This window comes from Pleurodeles waltl, chromosome 6 (genome assembly GCF_031143425.1).
Source record: "Pleurodeles waltl isolate 20211129_DDA chromosome 6, aPleWal1.hap1.20221129, whole genome shotgun sequence".
Lineage (NCBI taxonomy): Eukaryota > Metazoa > Chordata > Amphibia > Caudata > Salamandridae > Pleurodeles > Pleurodeles waltl.
In genome coordinates this window covers 1,522,694,338-1,522,717,024 of record NC_090445.1, presented here as the reverse complement: position 1 = coordinate 1,522,717,024, position 22,687 = coordinate 1,522,694,338, and the positions used below count along the sequence as shown (strand labels likewise).

Below are 22,687 nucleotides of genomic sequence, written 5' to 3'. Positions count from 1 at the left end.
CACATGCAAATTAACAACTTTAATATTCTTTTTTTCTCACTTCGACTCCTATAAACGGAAGGCTCTCACGAACAGAATTTCTCATAATTCTGCCTATCCTGTCTTCCCCTCCATAACTGGGGCTCCCACCCACCCCCTCCCACAGTTGTCAGTGCAAAATTCCCCCGGTCATATAGGCTACTGATGCAGCAGCATTCATCAAAGGTTCATCCATGCCTCACCTTTATTGCATACTGGTACCTATAGTCTTGCAATGGATAAAGCGGGCTGATCCATAGCCCAATGCTGTATAGTGTGGCAAGCAGAAACAAAAATGTAAATGACCCCTAAAAAAACAATGGAAGTAGAGGGCTGACCTAAACCCTCTGTAGGTATACATTTTTAGCACTACGTTTTTCCCCCCAGAACATGTGCTAGCGATATTTAAATCGGCCTCTAGGACACAGCTAACAACCTCCTTGCCATGTGCAACAGGTGAAGAGTGCATTTGTATTTTGTGGGATTGTTTGAAGGTGAAAAATCCCCAGCTGCTTTTTTTTTTTTTTTTTACAAAGGACATGTTTTTTCAGTGAATGAGACACCACCCGTGAAACTTCGAAAATATAAGTCCTGTTTATTCCGTATAATGACTATGAATCTCCCCCATAGATCGCACCTCCCATCAATAAGACATAAGTACATTTGGCTCCGTGCTGCTCAAAATTTAACTCAGCTGTATACCACCCTAAGGTAAATAGAAACATGACAGCTGGAGAAAAGGGAACCATGGCACCGTAGCACAAAAAGTTAAAGTAGGTTAGACTGCAACATCGATATTATTGAAAGGTGTCACAAACGGTAATGCGTGTAAACACAAGCATACTCGGCCTGGTTCCTTCCAGTTCGCAGAAGTCCTACCTTTATTTTGCCACTTAAGAAAATAAGCCACAAGTCAACTCGTGTGCCAAAACACCAACCTGAACTTACATCTTAATGGCAAATAAAACAGATTATATTCAAAATCAAACCAGCATTAAGTCATACAGAATTACTCAAATCCTCTACAAGCCTACCATTACAACCCCTGGTTGCTACAGGTTCTTATGTAAAAGACAGAAAACCTTGAGCGTGCAAAATTACGTATTAAATGGCCATACCTTTTTAATGTTTTTGCAATAATACTTAAAATTCTTATTTTTTCTAAGAGGGATCCTTTATTGTGATGAGGTAGTAATTCCATCACAGACAGTCTCATTTTTTCCACTACCCTCCTAGTGGAGAAATATTTTAGAATTACATCTAGTTGGCTAAGACGCAGGGAGCCAGTCTGAAAAAAAAAATACTAACTTCAGCTCAATCAGACCAGGAGAAATAACAGTTTGGGGAAGTAGCCACCTCATCCATCCCTTCTGTTATTCAGGAAATTTAGCATCCTTCAATGGTATGAACACATTTTTCATCCTTCGTAGGAATCAAATGCACAACGAGGTCGATAGACCTTTTAACACAGTGAACCATGGACAATTATGTCAACACCAACCCAATAATTTAGACACTATGACCAATGTGAGCACAGAAGGAAAACTCCAATCATGAATATAGTTCAAAGGTTTATTACAAACACAAGCTCAAAGTCATGTAGACTATAAGCAAAACCAAGTTATAGAGATAAATAATCACCAAGGGTTGCCCAAGGCGATGAAATAAGCTCTGGCGTACTAACATCAATAAAACTAAGCATTCAAGAAGAATGATACAGAAAGTTAATAGAAATATTTCCAATACAGAAATCATGCATTCTTCAAACTGCACAATCATTTAGACAATTCAAATTCAATCAGGTCAATAATCATTGGCTGGGCATATGTCAATCCTACAGCCAACCGAATTATGAACACACATGTGTGGTAAGTAACACGTGCGGGCAAAATACCAAAAGGGACAAAAATATTTTGGAAAGATAAAATAACACGGGCTACTGGGCACTAAGAAAAACTAAAAATGAGTGTTAGCATTGTGAAGAGTGTAACCTAAGGGGACATGTCAAGGGGCAAGGACAAATGGTAGAGAAGAAGATACCTCTCCAAGGGATATAGTATTCAGGGAATCTTAGACAGCAAAGCATCTGGTCAGCAAGCATCAGGAGAGTGTCTGTTTAAAGACAAGACTGCTTCAGCTCTGCATCTCTTCTACATCTGCTTCTGAGCAAAGTTCGATCATCACCACCATATTAATCAACATGAAATGTTCTGACTGGTTTCCAGAATAAGTTCAAATTATGAAAAAGGGGCATCATCCAATTAGGATCATTTTCAAATTTAAGGTGGCAACAGTCTAACACTCTCCTAGGACTGCCATGAAAACATCTCCTCTTTCGTGTGACTCCAAACAGTTGTAACAATTTTATACAAATCAGACCAGGTTCCTGCATTACAATACTTTCAAGGACAACTGAACACAGCTCTTCTACGGTTAAGCAATAGGCTTTTTTAAAAACAGGATTTTGCTTCTTGGGGGAATGAAATCTGAAAGAAGGTTTCATGTTATAAAAAAAAAAAAAAACAGTCATACTTTTACAAGACTGCGAAATACAAGCTCTGCAGCCCTAATTTAAGCTAACAGGAAAATCATAACATGCAGTTAGTTACTACTCTTTAGTAAAACACATAATATGCAAACTTATAAGTTCATCATTAATAGTATTTCAATAATACAAGTAAAGCATTTCATTGTAAATTTTTAGAGCTTTGCGATTGCATTACACTAGGTATATCAGAGAATTGCATTTTCTCATTTCTGCACGTATCTTTAAACTTATAAAAAACTCCATCATTAAAAATATAAAATTGTTTCAAGGTGAACACTTAGTCTAGAGTCTGAATTACATTTTAACATAACTTTCTAGCATGTGATTAGAAAGGCACCACAGTGTAGCATTTGAAATACAAGCAAAGTGCACATTTAAAATGTTAAAATGGATGTAAAATGATCAAGTGCAGCTTTCTAAGTTAGTTTTTCTCTCTTCTACGTTTGTGACTGAAACTTGTGACAGTCTGCTGACTTCAGTGACACGAGGAACAGAGCTAAAATGTATACTCTATCAGTGGCATCCATAAATGTGTAGGACCAGGACTCTGGTTCATTTAGTCTCCTTATACACCAACAATGTGCTGCTATACGAAGACAACCCAGAACAGTCAATACAGAAAATACTTTGGTTATTCCAAATCTTTGGCCATTACTTGGGCTACAGGATAAACTGGGGATAGTCTCTGATATACACCCCCTCTGGGAACACACCCAAGCTCCCCGCTCACTGTGCTCTCCCACAGGAGAATGGGTTCTTCCGATACCTTGGCATTTGCAGAACGAGCAATAAGGACAGATTCCTGGAAGTCAATGTTTACCGACCGAAAGGCCTGATTCAGGGAAGACGTGAGGAACTGGCACTTCCTCCGGCTATCTCTCTTATGCAGAGTGTCCCTCTTCAAAATGATGGCATTAGCATATTCCTATACGTTATGCAGAACATGCCTTCTACACACCAGCAGAATTCTTCCAGAAGATAAAGGCCGAACTGTGGCTCCTACTATGGAACAGAAGCCCCCCGTGGATGGCACTGCCAAAAATAAATTAGGGGCTTTATGATGTGGGCTCCGGGGGTGTCTGTGGCATTGGAGGAGCCCACGGTCATTCCTATAGGTTATTTGAGCAGTCTTCTTGGGAGAACTCTATATTTAAGAGCTACCAACCATTCAAACCTACTATTAAGCAGCCCAGCTGCTGTGCCCTGCACAATGGTTTGCTGAACACCACCTTGCTGAGACAGGTTTCACACTAACCCAAATCAAGACTAGTGTATTGACCAGCCCCCTTCCCCTACTCTGTAGAGGATCACCCTCGTAACTCGTTGCTGCTCAGCATAGCACTCTTGTGTCTGCGTAACACTCTGTGGTGTACTCGTGCAGTGCCTGCTTATGCACCTGCAATCCTGCAGTTAGGTTTCCTTTTGCGAGGTGGTACTATCTTTGATAGTTAATTGATTCACTGGGAGGGAGAGAGGTTGTCCAGAGAGGCTGACATGCTGGAGTAGAAAACCCAAATAGATGTTCAGACCGTGGCAGAGCACTCAACCTTCCTAGTAGACTGATTCCTCACATAAGGATGGATCTGCCATGTATTACAAATGGCTGGGCTGGCACTACACATAGACCCTCCACGAACCTGCATAGATACTGCACTACAAACACTTTACATGATAGGTCATGGGAAGTGATTGTGTACATGGCTATACAGAGCAATCCAGGAGTGGCATTACTGCCCCTCAGACAATCCTGTGAAACTGAACTACAAGTCTTGTTGAAGGTAAAGTGTGTCAACGTGTGCTAGATTATCCCCAGAAGATCACAATTGATGCCCTATTCAAACTCATACAAGTCAACATATTCCACAAGGCCTAGCTTATGCCTCTGAAGCTACAGAAGTTGTTGCCCTCGTCTTCCGAGAGTGCATAAAGTCCTCCTTTACAATGATGACTGCCATCCTTGAACCACTGATCAGTTCAATTAATGACCCCTCTTGGATTGATTATCACTGTCCCTACCCAGCACCCCGCTTATACTACCGAGTTAACTCTAGCCACTGTTTTGAATGCTGACTAGCCATTCACAAGTATCATATTTTCTTACAGGGAACCACACTCCATTATCTTGTAGATCAGCTGCATATCTGCTGCTTCTAACCTGTCATCCCCATCCCCACTGCCTGGAACCATTTTTTGTTTTAAAGGTGACAATGTTTATATGTTATGGCACGCAATTTTGGTACCACTGACTGCATTGATTTTTCTGTGTACTATCCAATACATGTTGACTTCTATCGTCATATAGGATCTGTGAATCGACTTGTCTATTGATGCAAACGTAATGATGCAATGCAAAATAAAACAATAACATTGGTTTAAAAAAAAAAAAAAAGAGTTACCAACCACATTTGTTTAAAAAAAAAAAAAAAGCTACAAACCACCTCATGCCAGTACTGTTACTCTCCACAGGTAACTAAGTCTTGAAGTAGTTTGTTAATCGATGAATTCCAGGTCTTTGGAGCAGGTCATGACACACTGAAATATCAATTTCTCTCCATATCCATGAGGAGGAACTCACACAATCAACCTATACGAAACCTCTCTTCCAACAAGCAATACACCCAAAATTCTCTCAATTATGAATTAACTATTTGCATTTCTATTTTTACATCATGGAGACTGACACACGATTCTGACGGAAACTTCCAACAGTAGATTCCTCCCCTTGTAAATAATCTCAAAGATGTGAAAGTGGATCTGGAAAATCCAAAGCAGTACTCTGAAGGTGGATGGGTGATGCCGAATGGCTCTGCCCCAAAGTCATTCTGCTCCTGAAGTGCACCTTCAGAAACAGATCTGGAGCTCCACTCCTCTAGACTTTGTCGAGTCTTTTTCCAAATTATTATTTTTTTTTTAATTAGTGTTGTTGTTGGCAGGTCACGAATAAAGAAAGACAGGATTCAGTTTGGCAAGTAATATGAGCATTTATGAATAACTTCCGGGAGGACAGCACAGCTCTAAGTCTGAAACTGCCCTCAAAATCATCAACTCAAGCAGCCGTTTTTATATACTTTTGCTACCTTGAATGCATCTTATCACTTGTCATGCATTTTGATTTAAGCGCTCACGTGGTACATTGTGTCACTGCTTTCGTCAGCATAAAGCCGCATTTCTCATGAGAAAGCGTCTAATTACACATTTGCAGAAAAGTGAAGGTTACATATCTATCACGTGCACATTTATTGAAAAACAGCAATACCTTTTATCTCACGTTCTAAAGGCTGTCTGTAGCTCCTCCTTTCCTAACTCCAGGCTTGGAGCCCTCCCCGACTGTCTGGCCTCCCTCACACAGCTGCTGACCTTCTAGCATCAAAGCTTTTACATTCCTGTCCAGAAACTCCCTTTCCTCATTAACGTGGATTTGAAATGCGTGCCTTTCCTGTAACTATATTATTGCAAGCTTCTAGGCCTTTCTACGTGTAGCTGCTTTGTGGATAGCTATGCCTTTGTCTCTCTTCTCTGTCTCCTGCACTGGCCTTTTACTTGGATGCCATGAGCACTCGGGCCTGTATTCCTCTCTGAGCATATATGATTCTGCACGTTTTCCTCCCAACTCTTGCTTTAGCAAAAATGGGCCTTCTCTTTCCATGTTTTCAGTAACATTCCCCCCTTTAGTTGAACTTTCAACTACTATTACACCCTCTCTACTACATTCATTCATTTGGATATATACGTGATCCTCATTCTCCTTTACGTCCCTGGCTACCCTACTAGTGAACATCCCACCTAACTTCTGGCTAACCTTCTTGCAGCATCCTACCACTAACTGAAAGGTACAGAACATTAATAACATCACCACAAGTATCTGGAATAACCCCTTAATTAGTCCTGATAACCAGGATGGTATCCATGCAAAGCACCCTGAAAACCATTCATTGGGGGCACCCCCTTCGTCTGCCATCTTCTTCCGCAAGTTATGTAGAGTCTGTATGGCCTCTGTGATTGCTCCATTGTCTGCATCGTTGGCGTGTAAAACAGGCAGTTCCGATCTTGGCACAGACCCCACCCTCCATGGCCGTCATCAAGTCTAGCACATACCTATGTTGCATAAGCATCACTCTCACAGCCCGCATCTCTTCCTTGACTGCATTGAATCCATCTTCAGTTGCATTGATTGTCTTCATCAGTTCCCATTGTGTTATCTGCAGCCAGCTGGCCATGGCCTTTGCTTGAACAAAGGGAAAGATGCTCCCAAAGAACAATTGGGCATCATTAAACAACCTGTGCTCTTGTGGAATGTCTTCCCAGGTTGTAGTACCCATATACTCTGCATACCTCTTTTTCCGATGACGCAATAAATTTGTTGGACGGCTCATGGGGTGATCATATAACTTTGAGATGTCCACCCCTGGAATCACCAGGGAGGGGGTGTGCACAGTTACTAAGGAACAGAGACCTTTCCATCCGGAAGGAAGTCGCGAATGCAGCCATTCTCCGCATTGCCAATAATAGTCCATCAGACTGGAGGTGCCCCATTGCATATCAGCATTGTACTCTGTGGTGATGCAATTGATGTTCCTTCCCACGGGGACTGTTCCATTCCCTCTGAAACATAAAAAGAAAACAATTGGTGTTCTGCCTGCTTGGAGAGTTGTTGGTGTTTCCACCCATGTTAATCTAGATATATTTTCATCCCATATAGCCTGACACTTCTTCTGGGTGCTATTATCAGTCTGATTTCCCTTCCAGAGAGAGAGAGCTCTACATCCAAATGTTGCACCGTGGTACCACTGACCATGAACATACACTGATCCATTTACTCGAAAATATGGTCTTTCCTGACAATCTTGGGGCATGGGTGAAGCTGAATAATTCTTACAGAAAACTGTAGATCTTGATATTCCCAGGAATCCCTGTTCTATTATTTTATTCTTCCAATTCCTACTTTTATATTTCAGTATTCCCGTCTCAGCCATCCTCCCTAATTTCACCACTAATTCCTTGCGATCTGTCAAGACATTTGTTATATCGGCTAATTCCTCCTCATATCGTGTGGTGTTTACTAGAAATGCTCCCTGTCTTATCTGCAAGGGCTGCATTTGTGCTCTCATCCTACAAAAGGTACAAGTGCAATAAACATCGATTAATATTTGGAAATACTTCTTTTGATGAATGTAGCCTATCTGTGTCACTAGCATGTGGAATCAAAGAGCAAACGAAACATGATTCATTAGTAGTCTGCATGCCTATCTCTGTCATGTGCTGATACCATACATTGTCTAATAAGCTAGTATGAATATTGTGAGCTATATTTTCATATTTATATACTTCTCTCTGCAAGCGCTTAGTATACTGACACATTGCCATGCGTGGACTAAGATACCATTGAAAGGTAATTGCTAACATAACAAAGCATGAACAGAAAAACAAAATCGAAATACATAACTGTCCACTAGTAGTGTCGAGTAGAAGTTCTGCTGGCCTCTTTAGGAAGGATGCTGTCCTTCGTCTTTGTCTTTGTCTTGCTGTAAATGTTCCTGTGAAGATGGTGATGTATGACATGAAGCCGGGGACAATCGAACGTCTGATAGGTGTATCCATGGCTTCCTGCCCTCCACCTTCACCGCTGTGGGGGTGCTCTGGGTCACTAAGTAAGGGCCCTCGAACTTGCTGTCTTTCCATCGTCGCACAAAATTGCAGATGTACACTTGCTGGCCCACGGATATTGGACTGATCTGCTGGGCTGCTTTGGTGCACTTCTCTTGTCGTGCCACCTGTTTAGAGAAGAACTTGACAGACTTCAATAACTGAGATAGATAGCTACTCATTTCCTGTCCTAGGACCTCAGCTGTCTTTTGAGCATCTGTTCGGTGTCGAGCTATTGTTAAGGGAGTTGGCATAGGCTGTCCTGTTCGTAATCATTTCAGATAACTGCGGAATGAACCAGTCTGTCTGTAATGTGGCAAGAAGGTATTCTTTGGCAGTGTGTGCAGGGAGGTGTAGTTGTTCAAGGGCAATATACACCAGGGCTTGAGGCATCACTGGCTTGCCTGTACTTTCTTGCCTATAGATAAAATCTGTTGGTGACTGTATACACCCTCACTGCTCCCACAGCTCCCTTTCATAAGGTAGTGCTTGTTCTTGCAATTCGCATAAATGCAATCGTGCCCCATAGATGTCTTTTGAGTCAGTACTGCTGTCATTGTTATTCCATTACAATGACAAAAGAGGTAGAAAGGTTTTTTGTAATCAGGTGTGGCTAACACTGGAGCATTTGTAATTACTTCTTTTAGCTCCAGGAAGGCTGTTTCCCTGTCATCGGTCCAGTCTACTTTATTTGCGTTTGCGTGGGACTCTTTTAAGGCAGTGAGAAGTGGTGCAATTAGGGTGGCATAATCAAATATCCACTGTCTCACATAATTGCAGAGTCCTAAAAACTTCTGCATTTGTTTAGTGGTTGTGGGCTTAGACATATTCCTAATACTCTGTACTCTGTCTGGTGTCATCCTCCTCCCTGTCCTTTCTTTATGTCACTTACTGGTTGTCCCCCTGGTGTCTGCACCTGTACTGGCATAGTGACGGAAATTGGTGGTGCAGTCACGAGTGCTCCTTCTGTACTTGGCTTCTTAAGCTTCTGTTGCACCAACATCGCTGCGGCCCTTTCTGCTTGCTCTGTCCTCTCCTTGTCTTTTTCTTGTATGTTGAACGAATGTAAGTTAATGTGTGTTCAACTATATCGTGGTCAAATGTCCCATCTTTTGGCCATGGTTGAGCGTGGCCCTCAGTGCCTTTATGCCACTGTTTGCAATATTTTTGTATTCTTCCCTTGTCTGAAGGGAAAGTTTTCATCAAATGGTCCAAAGGGGTATCCATGATCCCCATAGGATGAATGTTTTCCTATGCGTACCTCTAGCAGCGTAACTGATGCACTCTTTTTTCCCTGTCTGTTATCTTGTGAGTATTTTAATTATGCCACTGTCACTAACTCACAACAGTATTGTGTAAAGTCAGTCCTACTCAGTATTACCAGACTTCACATATATTGTTGTAAGACCGTATCTGTGGACATCAGTCATGCTTATCGCTAGCCTGTGTAACACTTCTTCTATGGTGATGTCTGGGGCAGGTGAATTTATGGGTGGTCTAAGTGGATTAGTAGCTGAAGCAATGCGTGTTATCACGTTGTCATGTATGTAGATGAGTATTTGTGGTGCTCGGGGTGCGTTGAGCCATTCATTATTTAAAGTAGTGAAGGCACGAATATCTGTGAGGAATGCATCAAGAAGAGCCTCTAATACAAGGGGTGATTTAGTTATTATTTCAAACCTCAGGTGTTACATGGGCATGGGGGTTGACCGTGAGCCAACTTAAATACTAATTTTAGCTCAAGTGTATCTGTTTCTTGCCACAGAGAATTATTAGCCTCACTCATAGGAATTTATTATCAAGTTTTACTTGCTTTGGTATTATTTATTCGGGCCTCCTGCGTTTTATTTTCTCTAATTACTGCCCCTTCACAGAACTCTTTAAGGGTGTCTATTGGGATGTCAAAAATATGGCAGAGATCGCGCCCTCTCTTCTTCACTTTTATCTGACTGCGTGACAACTGGAGGGGACACCTGCCACTTCTCTATAACCTGACCTTTATAATTGTAAAACACAGTATTATTTTTATACTCCTTTTTTACTCATTACTCATAAAACGCATTCACTAGTCCCTATTGCGCTTTGCAGGTCTGCAACCAGGGGTCTGACTGTACTCAGACTCTCACTAATATTTCAGCCCTGGTCGCTTCCCCTCAAAGACGCCTTCCAGAGGTTAGTAAATCTGGGACTCTGGTGAACCGGGCGTGTGACTCAAAATGTGCACACTTGTTACTCGGTCCACTTCACTATTTCCTACTCTAACCCCTCTGTCTTAACCGAAATATCTGTTAGGCATTCCCAAATGAATCTCTCTTCCAGGGGCTGTCCCCTAGGTAATGCACTACTTTCGTCCAGGGCTGCCCCCTGGGTAATACACTACTTTCGTCCAGGGCTGCCCCCTGGGTAATACACTGTTGTCATCCAGGGCTACCCCCCTGGGTAAAACACTACTGTCTTCCAGGGGCTACCCCCCCCGGGTAATACTCTAAATGTCTTCCAGGGGCTACCCCCCTGGGTAATACTCTAATGTCTTCTAGGGGCTACCCCCCTAGGTAATAGTCTAAATGTCTTCCAGGGGCTACCCCCCTGGGTAATACTCTAAATGTCTTCCAGGGGCTACCCCCCTGGGTAATACTCTAATGTCTTCCAGGGGCTACCCCCCTGGGTAATACTCCAATGTCTTCCAGGGGCTACCCCCCTGGGTAATACTCTATAATGTCTTCCAGGGGCTACCCCCCTGGGTAATGCAGTACCCTCTATTACACCAGCTAGTCTTCTGGTCTGACCAGGGAATCACAGTGTAGTAATAACATACCATCAAAACATTGCTTTAACCCCCTAGCTAGTCTTCCGGTCTAACCGGGAAATCACAATTTATTTTTTAGCACACAGCATAATATTGCATCAAAACATTTAAACCCCACATAAATCATGCATGCATTTTGTCATATTATAGTTGCCAAAAAGAATCATGCAATTAAAAATAATAAGGTACAAGCCCGACCTCTCTTTACCCCTTTAGGACTGCAACATCTGGAATCCCCGACTGCCTGGTTGAATAGGCAGGTGTAATCTTACCTGTTTATGTTGCGCGCAGTGTTCTATTCAAGCAGTACAGACAGATTTTCCTTCAGCTGCGTCCGGAGAAGAGAAGGAGGGCTCATGGCTGGCTCGCCAAATGTTGTTGGCAGGTCACGAATAAAGAAAGACAGGATTCAGTTTGGCAAGTAATATGAGCATTTATGAATAACGGCCGGGAGGACAGCACAGCTCTAAGTCTGAAACTGCCCTCAAAATCATCAACTCAAGCAGCCCTTTTTATATACTTTTGCTACCTTGAATGCATCTTATCACTTGTCATGCATTTTGATTTAAGCGCTCACGTGGTACATTGTGTCACTGCTTTCGTCAGCATAAAGCCGCATTTCTCATGAGAAATCGTCTAATTACACATTTGCAGAAAAGCGAAGGTTACATATCTATCACGTGCACATTTATTGAAAAACAGCAATACCTTTTATCTCGCGTTCTAAAGGCTGTCTGTAGCTCCTCCTTTCCTAACTCCAGGCTTGGAGCCCTCCCCGACTGTCTGGCCTCCCTCACACAGCTGCTGACCTTCTAGCATCAAAGCTTTTACATTCCTGTCCAGAAACTCACTTTCCTCATTAACGTGGATTTGAAATGCGTGCCTTTCCTGTAACTATATTATTGCAAGCTTCTAGGCCTTTCTACGTGTAGCTGCTTTGTGGATAACTATGCCTTTGTCTCTCTTCTCTGTCTCCTGCACTGGCCTTTTACTTGGATGCCATGAGCACTCGGGCCTGTATTCCTCTCTGAGCATATATGATTCTGCACGTTTTCCTCCCAACTCTTGCTTTAGCAAAAACGGGCCTTCTCTTTCCATGTTTTCAGTAACAGTGTGCAAGGGAAATATGTCACCACCCAAAACAACAAGTTTTAAACCTTGTAGAGCCTGCCCAAAACAAATGTCTGTGACAGACACCCACCAGTTATGGCTGTGGTGCCTGGGGTCACAGCATAACTCCAGGGCCTGTGACGACTGCACCCAGATAAACCCAAAAGACATACAGGACCATAAGACGAAACTCTACATCACATAATATCGGTAGACTCTACACTGCAACCTGTTGAAGTTGAAAGGAAAGTTCCATTTCCGTAGTTGTTCCCTCAGCAGATATTCTGCACTGTCAAAATCTTCTGGTAAGTCGAAGAAGCATAAAAACTCCAAGCGGGAATCACCCCCTTCCCATCATGCCAAAGAGGGCACAAGGGCATCAAATTGCCTCTTGGTCTTCTCCTGAACCCCTGAAGAGTCTATTTCAAGTTGCAACCTCAATTTTGAGTTAGTCGGCAACATCGCTCATATATCAGCATTTAGGGAGACCATGCTGTACATATGTGGCATGCTTATGGCTCCCTCTGAAGCGCCTTTCCCCCCCAAAGATTGAGAAGGGCCTCCAATTGTGGTTCGCTGGTGGGTTTGCCTTTACCACAACCTGTGCCTCTTGAACTCATTTCAGGTTCCGCACCAGCTTTTGTTCAGGCCCTATTCCCTGTGCTTGTTGCCTTAACACTGATGTCGGGAGAAGAGGATCCACTGCATATAGTGGTTTCAGACTCTGAGCTAGCCTTTTGTCGTCATCGACTGAGGTCATGTTCCAATCCCAAGTGCAGCCTAAAGCAGCCCTTCTGATTCCAAAACCCTGCCTTTACCATGCGGCAGAGCTCATATTTTAATCAGCTCTTTAGCTCAGATTTTTTACAATAATGTCTATGATGAGGGGGGCCGAATTTGTCCCAAAATGTGAGGAGGACAATTGGTATGCATAATTACAGGATGCCTGTGGTCTCTATACTTCCCTAGACACTGAACTTGTCTCCCCTCTTGGTCCTGCCACAGAGCAGAAACTTTTTTGGCATATTTGACAAGCTTCATGGAGATACATGACCGGCAGCACCATACTATGGAGGTCAAAACTCACGTCCTGATGGAGGTTCTTCAGCCTGGACAGGTGCAATCTGAACCTCTCCTGCCATATACCAAAACCCTTACAGATAGCCTTTTGGGCACTAGGACAAAATCATGCTCTGGGGTCCCAGTCAACAGACAAGTTACTCACTGCCACAAAGTGGGTACAGGTGTTCGTGGCTTCTTGAGAGCACTGGATGCTGGAGAGTCTGGTGGTCCAGGAGTCCACAAGCAAAGTGAAACCTTATGCCTATCAGACGACTCCTCATGACTGAGTCCAAAGGCATGCAGACTTTTGGAAAGTGCCACTCTTCTTCTGCCAAGATTCCTTGCCACTTAGTCAATGTCGGCTGTCTCCTGGACTGCTACAGTCATGCTTTATGGGATACAGTTGGTAAAATCCCACTAGCAGTTCTGGAGGACCTATAGGTAGCTTCAGTCCAAATCTTACAGGATAGCTGGAATGCATCAAAATTGTTGATCAAGTCTTACCTCAATACAAATGTTTGCTTGGGCATGGCATTGGGCACGAGTGTGGTGCTTTGACCCCATGAATGGATAAAAAGAGTCCAGGAATCACAGTGTACATGCCACTGATGGCGGTCACCTCTTTTGTGAAACAGTGGACTCAGCACTGGAATGTTTTAAAGAAAGTAATGCCACAGCACATTTCCGAGCAATTTCTTCAACAGTTTTGCAACTTTGTTGGTGACGCCAAGGGTTTTACTGTTTCACCAAAACATCACCACTGCATAACAACATTCTCGGCCATTTTGTACCTGAAGGTACAATTCCAAGAGACAACATGCAGCTCAGTGTCCTGCCCCTCCAGCAACCACAACTGCAAAACCATTTTAGTGTGTCTTTTTTCAACGTACACACCCATCGTGTAAGAAGCAGGATAAGACATTTCCTCTGTCACTTCGGACACATGGATCCTCCTACTTATCAAACTGGGCTATGCCCTTCCATTTCTTTCTGCACCACCACACCTTCCACCCCCAACAGCATAGCAGATGGAGGAATACATGTACATTTTGCAGACCCTTTTGGCCGAAGAAACCACAGAGAAAATTACAGCCATGTAATTATGAACTGGGTGTTACTCCCACTTTTTCTGTGTGCCGATGAAGGTTGAAGGCCTTGGTCCTATATTAGATCTATGCCCACTAAACGTTTTAATGAGAAAAGCCAAATTCAGGATGCTCACGCAGACCTAGATTTTGTCTACCCTGTATCCCAAAGATTGGATAGTAGCATTGGACCTGTGGAATGCTTATTTTCATATTCCCATTGTGCAGACCCACAGGCATTTCAAAGTGGGCAAGGAGCATTTTTAATTTGCGGTGCTCCCTTATTGCCTTACCACTGTCGCTCTGGGGTACACAAAAGTGATAATAGAAGGTAGGTGTGTCCATCTTCCCCTACCTCTATAGCTGGCTGTTGAAAGCATGCTTGGTCGGACTGCCATAGACCATAAACTCCTAACTTTATTGATGTTCACTATTGACATGCGGAAGTCATACCCGACTCCTTCACAAATGCTCCTGTTCATTGGAGCCATACGGGACATGATGCAGTTTCATGACTCCCGTCACCCCCTCCAACCCCTGCACGCCCCTTCACATCACCCCCCATCCTCTAACCCCACCATCCCCCAATCCCACCATCCACATGGCCTCCCAGAGCTGAGGGCCCATGACATTTGGAGTATGATCCCGATGTTTCAGATTCTGTACTGGATCTTGGTGAGGACGGTATTGAGACTACTGGCCTCCTCCTAATCAACCATGCCAGATGGCATATGTGGACTCTGCAGTGGGACCCGATGTCCCAGTGGGAACAGCACAAGGGGAACCTATATTATTTTATCAAGGTTTTAGATGAAGCTGAAAAGATCTGCAGTCTGCGATTTAGCCAGTGGCAGACTCATCTACTCATCTCCTTATCCCGACCCACAGTAGACGGCGTGACAGCCACATCACTACTGAGCTGGGAAAGCTATCAAGGAAACTTGGGGATCAGAGAATTCTGGTCTCCTGCTGAAACCTGCCTAAATTTGTTGCAGGTGATCCGCATGGCACTGAATGCCTTCCTACTATCCATCAAGCAGTTCAGAGTGGGATCTTTAATCATGTGCTAGGAGGTTCTGTGCCTCTGGACAGGCTGATTCACCAGGACATTTCTCTGATCATCAACCACTGGATGGCATCTGTAAACCCAAGTGTGGACAAACTCAGTCATTGACAGCTAGCGGATCACAAATGACAGTTACACGAAGATGGACAGTGGATTTTTCAGCAGTGTTGAGAGCCCTGGTTCGATCTCTTCATCACAGCAGAGAAAGTGCAATGTCAGCATTTTCGCCCACTAGAATTCCAGTGAAGGCTCTCTTGGAGTCTCATTTTCCCTAAACTGGAGTTCGAGACTCCTGTATCCCATCACACCTCTACCCTTCTTGGTTCGAGCTTTGAAGAAGACCAGAGACCAACCAGGCCTAAGTCAACCTAGAGATTGGCATCCAGAACGTCTGGGCATGAGTATCAAGCTGCTTCTTTGGAAGGATCTACTGTTGCAGCAGCAAGGCAGAGTCCTGCACCCTGGCTTCCTCACTCAGCACCTCAATGCATGGAAACTGAGCCCTGACAGATATTCCTTCAGAGGTCATTACATTTGGGTAATTTTGGCTTGTTCATCTTTTTTTAGTTTGTCCCATCAGCCTTCCCTGTGTAAATCACCTGTGAGGCTTCTTAAAGGTGTAAAACATATGTTTCAGTCAAAGCCCTTTACGATACTATGGTGGCACTTGAATTTGGTTCTCACGTTTCTAATGAGCACCCTATTTGAGCTAACTGACAGTCGCTCACTGTGTCTCTTGACCTTGAAAACAGTCTATTATTGTGAGAACATCAATTTTTACCATAAGTAAGCTGCAGGCGCTCTCTGCCATGCCATCTTAGACAACATTTTTTCCAGACCCACTGGTGTTAAAAACTTGAGCTGCATTTCTGTCAAAAGAGGGTAACTCCTTTCAATGTTGGGCAGCCTAGCACCCTTTTCACTTTCTTTGCCCTGCCTCACCCCTCAAAAGAAAAAGGAGAGATTCCATAATTTGTACCACAAGAGAGCTCTCAGTTTCTACATTGATCAAACCAGGGACAACTGGGAGGACGATCAGCTCTTTGTCTGCATCTCAGGAGCAAAGAAGGGCACGGCAATGAAGAAAAGAATCATCTCTTGGTGGATAGGCCTCTGCAGAAAAATCTTGTACGTGCTAGCTACGAAGCAGCCACCTAAAAGATTAAGGGCTCATTACACTCGAGCCAAGGCTGTTTCTACTGTCCTATCACATGAAGCGCCTATCCTGGCTAACTGTGAGACTGCTATATGGATATCAGTGCACACATTCACAATGCACTGTTGCCTTGACAGTCAGGTCTGCCGAGAGGAGGATTCAGCCTGTTTTATCCTGCAGTACTTGTGGGTTTGAACCATTCCACAGACCCACCACCTGGGGAGGTTCTGCTTTGGTATCTAGTCACAACATGAGAAATCTGTGGTTAGAAGTATTCTTCAGAAGAACAAAGTTACTTGCCTTGGGTAACGTTCTTTCTTATGAAAACACCAACTTAACTGCAGATTCTGCATCGATCCTCCCACCACTCCCTTCTATTGAATCGACTCCTTTTTCATCTAAAGAGATCCAAACTAGACATCTGCATACTGGTTAAGGTAATTTGTCAATAGGTTCTGCGTCTAAGAGCATGGATAAACCTTTGAAACAACTGACATAAGCTTGCGTGAGTGGCACTTCTGTGTGACCCCGCTTGTCACTTTCAGGGAGGAAGGACATCAGTGTGGAGGCCGACAATGCCACCTACTAGAGCACTGCATTACTGCTTCTGAGTTTTCTGATCCAGTCTGGGGGAATATACAGAGGAATTTGTGGTTTTATAAATTATCCACCAGAAAGAGTATTATTGAAGGTAAGTAACTAGCTCTTAAAAAAAAAAAAAAAAAAAAACATGGTTCCTTAAGTTTTATCCAGCCCTGCAGAAACCAAATCAAAAGAACCAAGTTCCACAACTGCCCATAGGACATTGAAGCTACCTTACCTCACAGCCATTACCACTCTAGCCTATTTTTGAGTTACAATAGCTGATTTGGAGAGATGGGTTTAGCCAACATTCCCCATCCACCACGTTGAAACAGTGCGGCAACACAAATTCCACATACTGAAATGCTTGCACAGTTAAGCTCAGCTTCTTAGCTCGCCACTTGTAACCTTCTTGCTTCTGTCCTTTTCCAGGTTTTCACTGAAACATCCTCTATCTAACCCTTTTTCATTGATGAGGCACATAGCTAGGTAATGGGCACCAAACATCCCAGCTAAACAAAAGGTGAATTCCATACAACTGAACAAAGAGTGGCACAAAAACTCCACAATATCCAGCATAGCCTTCCCTCTAATGTAAACACAACAGACTCCTTGATAAATAGATTAAACTTTGAACTAAATCATCAGCCCATGGGTGATACATGACATCCCAAAATGCTTCACACCATAATACTTCCAAAGCTCATGCATCTACCATAATGCCATCTGGACACCATTATACATCACCGAACGCTCAAGAATTCCTTTCCTCAAACAAGTCTGTCATTAATGCATAAGTTCATCCTCTCTTGAAATTTCAAGGAGCCAATGAGAAAAATATTGTTCATGGACAACACATAAATTGGATACTCCACCCGTGGTCTCAAATAATCCAGCATTATTGAAGTCGTTGTCTCCCATGGCCTCCTCAAAAACAACAGCAATTCCTCATATTAACCGCACATTGCTATGATGGTGTTAACTTTTCTTTATGGTAGTGAACAGGTTAAGACTTCCATTCAGAACAAATCACAAACCCTGGTCCATAACCATCTATCAGAAAGTGGTAAATGACTCAGCAACAAGCCACAGGTTCTTTCTCAAGACCCAAGAAATAAAAAATATTTCAAATCCAGTGCTTCTGTGATATCCCTTGGAACCAGCCCACACTCTTCCTCACACTCACTTGCCCAAAAACACAGGAACATCATTTCACTAATGCTCTTATTGACTTTCACAAGGTGAAAATTATATTAATTGCGACTCGTCATCAGGACCATTTACCGACTTCATACGTTTAAGTTTAGGACAATGCCTGCCAGAATAATGCTATGTCCCAAATATTTAACAGTCCCCACTGCAAAATGCACTACTTATTTTTGACGGCCTGTACTGGCTTAACTGGCAATCTAGCACCTTGAACAAAGTTTCATCCTATCTTGTCTCTACAAACTAAGACATCATCTGGAAATATGCTACCTTATCAATTCCTCTGAATATTTCAAGCTTATCTTGTTGAAAACTGGTGCAGGTATGGGCATTTATAAGAATTACTGGACACTGTCTGGTGTTCTAAAGAAAATGAAAACGCCTTCCAATCTTGGGTAGGGGCATTTGACAAGCGAAGTGTCCTACACACCATATTGCCTCCTTTCATTGCAAACCTTTTATTGATATTCAGAAGAAGGTGTGATTCCACTCCTATGGGGTAGGGAAAGTTCCTCAGACCCACACACATGTGCACAGCATCAAAGGCATTGCGCGCTAATACCACAGGTGTCAGCCATTCAGTGAGTGCTTTAGAATTAATGATGTTTGCTTTATGAACCCTTCGCAATGTCTTGCACAGTGCCTCCGTAGCCAGCTTTGCCTATGGAAATTATGCTGCTTTAATTTTGTATTAGGTCTTCTCACTTGACAGACTGATCCTCTTCATAAGCAGAAAACACCTGGTCAGGATGGGTAGGACCTAACTTTACGCCTAAACTTAATTTCTCCATAGAGCCTATTGGAAATTACATCTCTCTACCACAGTAACATTTGATTACTCTCTGATTCTAATTTGGATTTTAAAAAACATGTATGGGGATGGGAAATGTTCAAAATTTCAGAGCATTACAAATGCAGTATACACATTTTACTTCTCCAATCCATTTAAAGATCTCTTAATCAATCAATATGTTAGAGTGATGAAACTACAAGTATTTACCATCTACACTCAGTACAGTATGGTGGATTGGATAAGGCAACAATTTAGCATGTTTCATCTTCTATCTATAAAATAAAATGTACTTACTCACTATCCTCATAACTATGCACATTACCACCCCGTGTTAGCACGTTAACTCTTGCACAGCTTAGCAAAACGTCCTTTGCAATTACACTTGTGATACGGTGCTTTCATTGTGGAACACCATTTGAAAATGGGAAATATTTTTGTTATCAAGTCTGTAGGAATTCACCAATAGTACATCCACACCCACCACCCTTTCTCAAGAGCTAACCTCTTCACTTCAAGTTTTTCCACTGAAATCCTAATTCATGCTATGACTATGAGCTCTATTCAGCTCATCAGGGCTATTAAATGCATCACCTGTGCATCAAGTACAAAGTTAATGACATCAGACAAAATCCATATTTCCCAAATGCAGTGCAACCAGAACATGGCCCCAAGCAGCAAAAAGAAAAAGAAAACGCTTATCATATTCACCACCTTCCTATTGCATGTGATCCAGTAATACAAACCAAGACCTGAAATCGCACAATCAGCACAGCTTTAGTATTCCCTTATAATGCTTCAACTATCCACACTAAAAGCATGGCATAACTGATTCTGTTAAGGAAACCACCATAGATCTATTCTTTTCTCTTAGATGCCCTTAACCTCTACTCCCCGTTCTCAATAGCACTGTCCACTCCACTCTTCTATTCATATACTGTATCCATTGACAGACATAAAGCTCCTAATCTGCAAACCACTGCAATTCAGCAACATCTCTCCTCCCCGAATAGGGAAGAGCTCCTTACAAAGGACACAATAATATCTCCTGCTTTAGAGTCAACTGTTCTGACTTAAAAGCTAGTTAATGAGCATTGCTTTTACATGGGCACACTGTGATTTTAAAAAATGACAAATTCATTGGGCTTGGCCAATGCTTGATCAAGATGTCCACCCAAGTCAGAAGCTCCGCATTTCTCATTTAATATTAATGTCCACTCACCTCCAAAATGCTGACCTACAAGAAGGGATTGCCCTAATGTAGATGATGTAAATCCAAGCACAAAGAGTCGCTAACTAGACTGCCTTTGCAACTGTATCCTCTGAGTCTCTGGGAGCTCTGGGATAAAACAGAATGGGCACCACAATTCCGTTGCTGTAGAGACAAAATATCAGCGTTAACTTCTGAAACTGAAGTGCTGCCAAGTTGCAGGTGATGTGAGCTGCAGCACATTCAGATTATGAAGAATATTTTTTGTTTGTTATCATTGTAGCATGTTTAGGAACCCTGCTGCAGTTCTGATGCTGTAAAGAACAGAGAGAGGGAGCAGTGCAGAAGCCCAGCATCAGAGTTAACATTTCCTAATGGTCAATCCCCATGCTCATTGCCTGAAGTTCTATAAAATAAAAAGAGGAAATTGAATATTCCCACATTGTAGTACGGTAAAGCACAGACATGTTCTGGGTAAACCAGACCACCAGAGGTGCATTAACCAGTGTCACTTGAGCAACAGATGAGTGGGATCAGCTACAATTGCATTTCTACACTAACTCCAAATGCCTAAAACACAGGGGTCTAACAAATGATTAATAGATACTTGACAATAATCCCAACAGGAATCACATCTCCTTATGATCTAAACTGCTTCCATGGCTGGTGATATTTAATTGGGCCCTAATTAGAGCTCACTAATATCTCATGTCCAGTCTTCTACCTGCATCTTACAAATAATTTTTGAATCAGGAGTGCAAAGATTATTATGGGAAGATACTTGCTAGCAAAATTAGAGGGTCTTAGTTTCAACATCGCACCATACAATCCTTTAGGGGATAAAAATAACTCATTAATGATGTCACCCAATGTACAAAGCTTGGCTGTGGTGTTTCTTCACATTCTTACGACTTACACACAAGATTCAACATTTCTAACATCTCCAATTTAAACTATATTGAGCCAAGGTTCAGACGCATCTTGTAACATACTACACTCCTCTGGCTTTTGCTATAGGTCATCCACATCTTTATCAATTCTCACTGTAGAGTTCCACCTTGCCTTGCGTCACCACACCCATAGTGCCAGGCGTGGCCCAATGGTACATGCAAAGGGCTGAATGGTCGCCATTGCCGCTCCGCGATACCCCTTGTGTCTGTGTCCCGACTGTAATAGCCAGTGCTGCAGTGGTCTACTCAATGGCCAGGCCTCAGTACGCCACACTGGCGACGAGGACGGTGGCAGCCCATGCGTGCTGGGTCCACCGCATCTGAAATGTGCAGCAAGATCCTGTGCTCCCCTTGGGAGAAGCTGTTGAGATGCAGGCTTGGAGTAGTGGCGGGTGCCGTGCCGTGCCGCTTTGCCAGCAAGCGCAGAGTGCCCGGTCTATGAAAGCAGTTCAGCGAGCTGCTCACATGGCATTATCAATGTAGAGTGCAACCCACTAACCCACTGTCAAGGTAATTGCACTGGCAGTCGCTCCAGAATCATTCAGCGCGGCCCGCAATTGTGGGTCAGGGTGCTGTAAAATGAGTGGTGACAGCGACGCCTAGCAGCAGCGGCTGCACACCACACTAGGAGTATCACTACAAGAGAGCTGCCATGATCGAGACTGCGTGAGGCTGTAATAGTGCTGCAGTGAATGGCCAGATGAAAGCAACTGAATGTAAGGAAAGGATTCTGCAAACATTAAAAAATAAAATAAAAGGATGACATTGAAATCGGACATATAAAGAAAGCAAGACTGTACTGTGCAGACCTATAACAAATGGAAAAAAAATATTTTAAAGCAAAGAAAGTAAAAGCAGTACAGCGCAGGCACACTCCCGCCCATACAACAGGTGAAACAACTCCTACATCCTGATCACAGAGACAATCTGCACAGTATATAGCAGGAGGGCGCGAGGGTGTGTGTATTGCCAGTTGGGGCCATCACTGACTGCACAGAAAAAGAAGAGGGGCACCTCACCAAGCTACCTCAGGGACAAGGCGGCGTGGATGCCTGGTGCTCAAGCACATGGCGCATACAATTTCTGACCAGCAGCATAGCGCTGCTACCCCTAGCTCTTTCAGGTAAGTACCATTAGTGTTTATCACAATACCATGAATGCACGTAATAATGCCAGGACAAAGTTTGTGGGTATAATATGTCGCAATTTATTGGTTTCACAGGTAGGGTTAGCTTACGGGCGATCCCGGTGTCGGAGATGAGTTTATTAATATTGGCCGACACCCATCCTGAGAAAGCTAGAGCTGTTACGTCTGGTGTTCTCTGCACCAACATGTTTAGCATCTTACAGCTCGTTCCTTTATCGTGGTTTTTACCACTTTATTAGTTTGTCATGCTCCTGACAAGTCAGAGCGAGACCCAGGCCAGTCTCCACAGTTGCTCAGGATTCCAA

The 22,687-nt window shown here is 43.1% G+C and overlaps 1 protein-coding gene across 1 annotated transcript in view; it reads right to left on the bottom strand.

The window, feature by feature from the left end:
- The window catches only part of LOC138301036 (C-signal-like), a 125,042-nt gene that overhangs the window by 79,254 nt on the left and 23,101 nt on the right, over positions 1 to 22,687 (bottom strand). The window lies entirely within an intron of this gene.